Source organism: Melanostigma gelatinosum (assembly GCF_949748355.1).
Source record: "Melanostigma gelatinosum genome assembly, chromosome: 18".
In the NCBI taxonomy this organism is placed as follows: domain Eukaryota; kingdom Metazoa; phylum Chordata; class Actinopteri; order Perciformes; family Zoarcidae; genus Melanostigma; species Melanostigma gelatinosum.
Window position 1 is genome coordinate 9,778,697 of NC_136651.1, and position 9,623 is coordinate 9,788,319.

Below are 9,623 nucleotides of genomic sequence, written 5' to 3' on the forward strand. Positions count from 1 at the left end.
ATGTGTTTTACTGCTAATGTTCACTCACTAACTCGTGACATAATCCCATCTGTGTTTCTGCCTAGCTGAACTGATTGAAAACATGGATAAGAAAGCAACTTGGGACCGCTTCTACACTGAGAGCAGCAGCAGCACAAACACCTTCAAACACTTTGAGTGGTTCTTTGGCTTCGATGCTGTCCGGGACTTCATTATGCCCCTATTGCAGACCAAGCCCCACCCAGACGGTTTGCTCCAAGTCCTGGCTATGGGCTGTGGCACTTCTGCTTTCGGGCCCTGTATTTACAGACGCTCTCCTCTCCCGGTCCGGGTCACTTGTGCAGACATTTCCCCCATAGCTGTGCGACTAATGCATGAACACGTCCAAACCAAAGCCATTCAAGCTCACAATCTTTCCTCTCGGCTTGAGTTCGTAGAGCTGGACTGCACACAGCTCCACGAGCACTACGGTTGTAGCAGTGTGGACCTTATAGTTGATAAGGGCACCACAGATGCCTTGTTGAGGTCTAAGGAAGGGAAATGGAAGGCCAATCAGGTGCTGAAGCAGTGTTTGTCGGTGTTGCGGAGCTCAGGGTCTCTGCTCCAGTTCTCTGATGAAGACCCTGATGCCAGGCTGCTGTGGCTGGAGACGGAGGCACAGGAGCCGGGGTTGATGGCAGCAGATGTTGGGGTGCAGGAGGTTGGGGAGCTAAGGGGACTGACTACTGCTACCAAGTGACTCCTCGCTCTATTGTATAGCAACTTTCTTCATCTGGATGGTGATAATATTAAATGAGTAAACTACTGAAGTGATTGTAAAAAGTAATTGATAAGGTACACAGACAGAGTGAGTTATCCACCAAACTGGACCTCCACATTCCGACAGCAGAGACAATAGATTTACTACTTATAAAATAACCTGAAGGTAAAGAATGACCTCTTTATGAAATGATAAAAGTTGACAAACCACTTAAACCAGGGGTGCCCAATATGTCGATCGCATTTTGCCACTTGATTTTCTAACACACGGGTCACAAGTCATCAGAGAAAGGTAATGACCAAATGTATATATATATATATATATATATATATATATATATATATATATATATATATATATATATATATATATATTTATATATATATATATATGCTGGGCAACAGACGTCTAACTGGACACAATTCAAATCGCAAGGATCAACAAGTCTTGGTTTATCAGAATTACCTGAAAGGAACAGTGTGTGAGATTTAGATCCATCTAGTGGTGAGGTTGCAAATTGCACAACCCTCAGCTCAGTACCTAATAGAACTACGGTGGCCTAAAGGTACGGATAGGTATCTTTGGGATTTTAGGCCAAGGAGCCACTCTTATCAATACTTTTTCATGACTAAATGATCTGAACAGGAATAGAAGTTATTTGTAATTTAGGTAGAACTAAATATTGGTTCTAGAGCTGCAACAGTTATGTTTACAACAGCAAAGCCACTAATAACTGGAAACAAATCTAAATTGTCCTGAGTGAAGTTTATAAATGATAATAATGAAGAACGCAGGTATCACATACAGTAGTATGTCATTCCTCCTGTCCTCTGTCCTGGCTGCTTTGTCTCAGCCAGCAGAGAAGTTTACAAGAACAAACTAAGACAAACAGACTTTTGGCCGAGCTCTGTATTCTGATGGTGACTTGTCAAAGAGTAAGAGTATAAGTCTACAAGAGGTTCAAAAGAAGTAGTGCAGCTTGAGAAGATAGGGGGTCATACTGTCAACACAGTTATGTTTAAAGAAAATGAAATTATAATGCATACATCTTAAGATTTATAGTTGTGGAAAGGAAAGGAAAATACCACAGATTCAGTGTTTTTTTAAAAACTAATACCACCAGTATGAGTTGACACGCCTCAGACTATTTAAGCCAATGGCTCAAAGAGGGGAAACCAGTATCTATAAAGCCAGAAACAGTGAGGGATCTGAGGGAACGCCATTTGGGCTTCAGCTGATTAATCGTGCCACTAAAAACTAATGTACACAGAAAGAAAGGACAAATCAACTTACTTTCCCAGTAGAAGATGAACCTTGTGACTGAAATACAATTGAAAGCGCCTACGTTTATATCGGCTGAATTGTACATATTCAAATGTCATGAAACTGTTCTTGCAGTTATTTTCGGACAGAGATTCCACACGGAGATATACAACTTTGAGCAGTTTTTCTCTTCCTATTAAATCTAATTGTACTCCCCCGCCCTAAGGTGTAGTCTTACCTTTGGTTTGAGCGCGGGGAGGTCTGTACCCTCAGCTCTCTGTCGGCTAGAGTCAAAAACCTTCCTCCTTTTGGTTGCTGACTTTTGGCAGATTTTCGCATGCCTTTGCTGTAGTGAGAGAAAAAGAGATGCACAGGACACAACAACGACACAGATGTAATGTTTCGCGACATGTTTTTGGGAAACATTTGAGATCTGTGCCTCTCTATTGCCCTATCTGCCATTTTGTCTCAATCACAATTCAAAAATGATTATTTTTAGTTGTTTTGAAAGAGTCAGAGAGCAAGACATGTGTCATTTCTGTGACAGCTGTGAAGTAAAGAATGCAAAACATCTTTCAAGGAAAATCTAACCACAAACTACAAAGTTCACACAAATACACACATGCCAACAAATGCATAACACAGTATTTGACAACTAATTTGGTTGAGTGCTAGAAGTGCACAAATGTGTGTATTGGCATCACAGGAAAACAATTTGTTCCATTAACTTATTGAGATCTTGAGTAATCTGTTAGGAGGCCCTGGGGCAAAAATGTGTTGTCTGGCCCCGAATGACCCTACACCTACCTCTCTGTCTGCAAAGTTTCCTTTAAGTCTGGTGCAACCAGTACTCTTATGCTGGACTAAAACTTTATTAAGAATATGTATGACGAGAGAGTGACTGTTGTGTGCAAAGTGCAACACAAAGGACTGAAATTAAGTACAACAGCTGCTTTGAGGCACATCTGTTTGGTGGATGAAAAGCTAACACCGTGCATCTGGAGAAAAGCAAATATACCATGATGGTCAATAAGATAAAATCACATTCTTACAATAAAATAATGACAATTTAAAGCCATAATTGTTTACCGTGAAACTGTGCCTCAGCCCGGTTGAAATTAAGAGTTACACCACTTGATGTCGCTGTTGTTCTCTGGATAAATTTCATTTGGAGCTGAACCAGCTGTTTACGCCAGTTTACACCAAATAAGTTATATATCTCTCAGCCCTTTCCTAAACTCAGCTAAATAGATGGAATATTTAAATGTAGTCATTGCTGTATACTTTTTTTCCGACTAAATGTTATAATTAGCCCACAGCAGCAAGTGTTAATTATTCCGTTGCACCATGCAAACCACCCACTATTACACTTGCCACACACATACAAATTATGTTCAAACATACTCTTTGATGAATGTGTCAGACATACACACACACGCACACACACACATGGAAAGGACGCTCTGTCAAATAGTTAGCTTTTATTGCTTCAGTTTCAGTCACAACATGATCCAAAGCCCTCATATAAGTCCTATTTTTTTTACCTGTCTACTTATATTAAGGCTGCATGGCGCACACTTGACAAAAATCAATGTTCCTCTCGAGTTACCGGTATGCTGCTTATTTATATCGCACTTTAGCAACAAGCAAGTCTATGCTCTATACCTGTTTTGGTATTATTTTGTATTACATGACCCCTGTCGGACCGTGATGATGCTTATTATAAGAATGAATGGAGTGACCTTCTTAAAAGTGTGTTGAGAGAGACGTTAACATGACTACATTACTGGATACCGAAGGAGCAAATTCAGTATTTTTGAGCCTCCACGTCCCTCCCTTAAGTGTTCGTCTTGGCCAATCGCTTTGTCCCAGTATCCACCCTGTTTATGCTGCCTTTTCACTGCTCGTAAATTCTTTCTTTGTATGTGGTAAACAATAACCTTGCATTAAAGCATCGTGTATAAACAATTTATGGACTGGTTCTTAAATGATCATGGCACATAATCTGTGTTTTTGTACGTAACATGGTAATATTCATATTTTTAAGGCGTCTTCTGTGGGGTTTCGGTGGTACTTTAAAATATTACCCACGCAGCCTGAAGGCATCACCAGTTTCGAACATCCACAATGGTGACGTTTACCTCATCGTGATGGCGGTAGCCTGGATTATTTTGAATTCCGTCCCGCTTTTTGAACTTTACGTTAAATCTAGTCTGTAAAATGTGTAGTTATTCTGGAAAGAACACGAGATAAGTGTGCCTCAGTCATGGATTCCGTCCTGGGAGCCGATTTGACGCTCCCCGTTGACATCAACGGAAGGTAAACTCGGCTACTTATAGCTAGCGAGCTAACGCTAGCATGGAAGAGTACGTTATAGCTAGCCACGGTAACGTCTATGTCCTGGTTAGTTACCGCTACACGGGCCCTGACTATTAACTGGAACAACACAAAAACACTCAAGTTATCACACATTTAATACAACGTTATTCTAAATTACGTTAGGTGTACTAACGTTATCCGTAATTAACGTTGGATACACAACGTTAATACGTTTTGTGTGTATAGTTTTAACGTTATCGTTAGGTCTCACAATAAAATGCTTTTGTTTATTTTTTGGTGGTAACGTTAAGCTAGTTTAGGTGACATTTGGATAAAATGTCTCAAATGATGTTGACATAGTGTTAGCTATCTACAAAACTTAAGTTACGCAAGGTGCATGTAGTTAGTTACTTTAGCTGGCGTAACGTTACATATACTGGTCTTCTAGTTTAGCTTTATTTATATATGACGTTATATATATATATATATATATATATATATATATATATATATATAAAAGAAAAATGAGAAGAATCACAATTTTCTGCTGCCACTTTTATTGAACCCAGAAACTGAGACCAAAAGAAAAATGCAGTAGAAACACGACCGTGTCGACTACCGGTAGTTATTTCCGTTATAAATCACATTCAGCTCATTGAAAGTTGCTGTGATAGTGATTGGTAGGTCGGCTTGTTGACCTGTCATTGTGAAAGAAAGCGGAAACTATCAGAGCCAGTTTGTCAGTGGGGACAGAAGCAGCGACGTCTCCCTGCACTCTTTGCACAAAATGTGGAGTAACATGTCATACTTGTTTTGCTTTTTTCCCGCGTGCTATACACGACATGGGAGAAGAGTGTGATCGTGGTAGGTAAACTGTGCATTATTAGCTCTGCTCTTAAGTGCACTTGCTGGGTAGAGTTTAGCTAACGTGGGTCTATAACTCTTTCTGCTCCACTGAAAAGCTAGTTATAGCGTTTATGTGTATACGTGTGTAGTACCCTTGGTTCGTCTCCTTTTTAAATGACCTAACGTTAGCCCAGCTGTGTCCTGTGTTAAAGCGGTGATCCAGGTGGTAAGCGTGCCTCAGTAATCCAAGATGTTAGCTGATATGTGTGGTGTGAATTAATTATTCGGTAATTCTGAAACGTGATTCATTTGACCCTTGACGTATAAAAAAAGGCATGTCTTTGTACTGTCAGTTGCTTTATTTATCGCTGTTTTTTTACTCGCTGTAATATTGTTGTGAGCCATGTTTGTCATACGCAATTGAACAAAGTGAGAATAAAGAGGAAGTCACTATTTACAGGCTCTTTAGATTGTTTCCACTGGCTGCTGGAGGGGTTACTCCAAATGTTGCGTTAATAACACTGACAGACTTGGTTTTATGTCATCTATTCTGTATGAGAGAGTTTAATTTGTGACTGTTTCTATTTAAGTTGTTTCTCATGTTTATGTTTTACTCTTATCATGGCTCTGGTTGTAGAGTGCTTCCTCTCCGTTTACACAGGAAGGGGTTACTTAGCATGTGAATCGTCAGTGATGCAACAATTTGTCAACACATTTCTACTGACTTTCAGTGTGTTATGGAGGATTATTGTGCTCCTGCTGTGCATGTTTTCCATTGTTTTATTGTTTAATGTATCACAGGGAATGCTCGACCACTTTGACAGAAAATACATATTAGTTTTGTTGTTGATCAGTGTCAAAAATTGTAATTTCATCCACTGTGATTCAATGTTGTAAATCCAAAGGGGCTGTGTGATTTAAATTGGCAGAGTCTTCTTGTCTCCACTGTAATGTACTGAATTATGGTGCTTTATGTCAGTTAACTCTGTTGTGTTTACTTGGTGTCAAAGCAAAACAAAGATGGGGAAGAGCACTGTCATTGTGGTTTATTGTTGCAGCCTGACACTGTGGAAGTGTTATTAGAAGAAGAATATTCATAGTTCCCTGAGTCACAGAAAGCGTATTGAAAAAGAATTGAATTGGAAGAAAAGTATTCAAAGTCATATTAATCCGACTCATCAAGTTTTCTATAGAAATACAAAACACCAATAGAAATGTCTTTTTAATAAAAGTCTCAAGTGATGGTTACAGCAAGACAATAACAACATACAGGGTCTGAAGTACAAAACTATCATTTGTACACACATCTTCAATATTATTATTTGTCATTTTATTACAATAATTATTATGATGCTTCAAAAGCTAATCTGCTCAATTCTACATACAAAGAACACAAAACATGTGTAGACATGAAATATAAACAAATCATGCTGGAAAGAAACCCGGAAAAATATAACAGTGGACTCAGCAGCGCTGCTGTGCTTCCACTGCCAGGGGAGGTTTGGGAAGTAGCCTAGTTATGTAATGCTAGAATTATATATTATTAGACACAAAGGGTCGAGGTTGAGCGACATTCGCTTGGACCCAAATAGTTCATGTCTTTGTCATTGACTGTGAGGAGAAATTTGTACTAAAGCTCAAATAAAACGGCATTATTACACGCGCAATTGATAGATTCGTGTTTTGGGCAGGACAATTCTAGTTCCCTTTGTGTCATTGTGATCCAGATGTGTGTTGCTGATGTTTGGTGCATTGTACGCTGTGAGTGACGCCACTGTCATCACTCTGTGACGCTTAGCTGATCAGAGCCACAGTAGTCGACTTGTCTACCAAAGAAAGCCGTCTCGGTCCACTGGTTTTTGTGTCGTCCTGTCTGTCTGAACATGAGAGCTAGGCTGCCACTGGCACATGGTCTTACATGCCCGCGCGTACACACACACACACACACACACACACACACACACACACACACACACACACACACACACACACACACTCACACTGAAGGGATGCTCTTCCAGAGTGGATGTAAATGAAGAGTCATTCTTGAGCTATTTATGGATTGTTCTTGGGGCTCAGTTGAGCTGGCCAGCGTGAGTAATGCATAAACACGGCGCATTTATGTTTGAAAAGCATCATATTCAGAGTATGCGTTTGCACTGTGCGCTGATAGAGAGCTTGCTTTGGTCGCTGTGATTTTGATTCCTTTTCCCCAAATATTTGTGGTGACTAGGCTGCATCGCTAACGAAATGATTTTGTCCACAGCTGCAGACTGCCAGACTCCATAGATGCTGGGGAATATTCCCCAGACAGCATGACAGGTAGAGTAAGACTCTTTTGTTCTCTCTCTTTGTTTTTTTCATTGCTCAAGTTGTGTCTCCCTTGTGTATTAATTAATACTGCTGTTGAATCGTTGCTGTGACCTCCCACGGTTGTGTCCCCAAAGCTGTGATGAGGGATTAGCTGTATGATGTTAATTAGCTAATCCTGTTTCTAATTCATTGTCCTGCTCTTGTAGTGTGACAACAATATACTCAACAATACATACAAGTCAGTAAACAAATGATTTCTTCATATAGGTCAGCAGCTGTGGCTTTCGTGTTGTGTCTCTGAAATGTGTTTCTAACTCGATAGCTAGCTGAGTTGTACTGACACCACCTAGAGTCTGAGGTCGAGATACGAAAATGAAACTTTATTTAAAAAAACATTCAACATATATAACCCAGAAGCTGTCTCACCTCCAACGCCTTTCTGCTTTCTCTTTATCTCTCTAAAATAAACACATTCCTGAAAACAGGGAGATTGAATTATTCTTGTAAGCAGTGAAGAATCTCTGCACTGTAGAGAACACAGTGTGTTGTGTGTGTTGTCAATTAAGTGAAAGTGTATCAATTTGTTGTTTCACAGCTCCATCCTTTCCTGACAAGATGTCCCCGATCAAAGCTCTCACCATGAAGGACTATGAGAATGTGAGTTATTTGCATCAAGTGGCATGATGTTTAATTGGTTTATTACTGCAATTAATTCTAATGACTACATTAAAACAAAGCCTGTCAGTCTAAGGTTATGCACTCAGCTTTACACCACCACAGCAAACAGGGTATTGTGATTTATTGAACCTGATCCTCAGTCTTGACTAAAACTAAGCCCCACTGACCATTTATGGAGATTCAGTGATGAAGTGTGTGTGAGTAGGACTGAGGTGAAGCCTATATTTCAGCATTTGAGTGGAATGCATGCTCAGATTTCTTTGGCTTGTGCTCCTTGGCTCGCTTCATGATCAGAGTTTTGCAGACGAGTTCAGACTTCTACCGCCTCCCTTTGACAGTCTACCCAACCCCCATTCCTAGATGTATGCTGTTCTGAGCCTGCAGCACAATGATGCATAGTCAAATTCACACACACACACACGCACACGTATGAAGGCCTCCCTTCATTTTAACAATAACTATACACGGGATCCCTTTCTGCTATGTAAACATGTCCCAGGAAATAATCTTTCTTTATTTTCTCGTCATTGAATAAAGTAAATGCGTGAATTTAATTTTGAGTCAGAGACTAAACTATTTCAATAAAATGTTCTTTTTTAAATTAATTATCTGTATCTGCAGCAAATCACAGCTCTGAAGAAAGAGAACTTTAACCTGAAGCTGCGCATCTACTTCATGGAGGAGCGCATGCAGCAGAAATGTGACGACTCCACTGAGGACATTTTCAAAACGGTGTTGTATTTACTTTCTTATCCAAAGATGTGTATTAAACTCTTTAGTCTTTGTCGTGCATTTAAGTGTCTTAATGTTTAGTGTGACTCAGTGTTTCCTACTAACTGAGATCACAACTTCAGCCACAACAACAGCTGGATTTGGTTCAACCAAAATCCCACATTTATGATCTTAGAACAGCTGTCTGGTCTTTTCATTGTTTCGTTAAATTTTTGTGAGGGCGATGTAAGCACAATGGAATCTTCTGCTGGTGTTTCTTATCTTCTTCTTCTCTTTCTTGTTGTTTGAGGCGTGACGTGTCGTGTAAGAATTTTATCCTTTTGGACCCACTCCAGGTCAAGATAAACCTTGAGATTATTCATTTGGTGATGTTAACAATGCAACCGTCACTATGATTTCTAGGAATCTCTTGAATATTTGGCCACTGTTTGTGCTAGTGTTTTCCAGATGGGGCTGGGTATTACAATGTTATATTGATATCTTGATATGAAACTAGATATCGTCTTAGATTTTGGATATTGTAAGATGGCATAAGTGTTGTCTTGTCCTGGTTTTTAAGCTGTATTGCAGTAAAGTGATGTTATTTTTAACTGAACAGACTGTTTGATCTGTTAGTCATCATATCCACATTACTGATAATTATCTCTCAAAAATCTTACTGTGTAAATATTTTGTGAAAGCACCAATATTCAACCCTACAATATCACCAAAATATTGATATTAAGGTATTTAG

The 9,623-nt window shown here is 39.5% G+C and overlaps 1 pseudogene across 1 annotated transcript; it reads left to right on the forward strand.

Annotated features, from left to right (window-relative positions):
* LOC306792320 (citrate synthase-lysine N-methyltransferase CSKMT, mitochondrial-like) lies at positions 1-738 on the forward strand (annotated as a pseudogene). The gene is made up of 2 exons: positions 1-4; positions 66-738. The product of its transcript is annotated as a citrate synthase-lysine N-methyltransferase CSKMT, mitochondrial-like (transcript).
* The last annotated feature ends 8,885 nt before the right edge of the window (positions 739-9,623 follow it).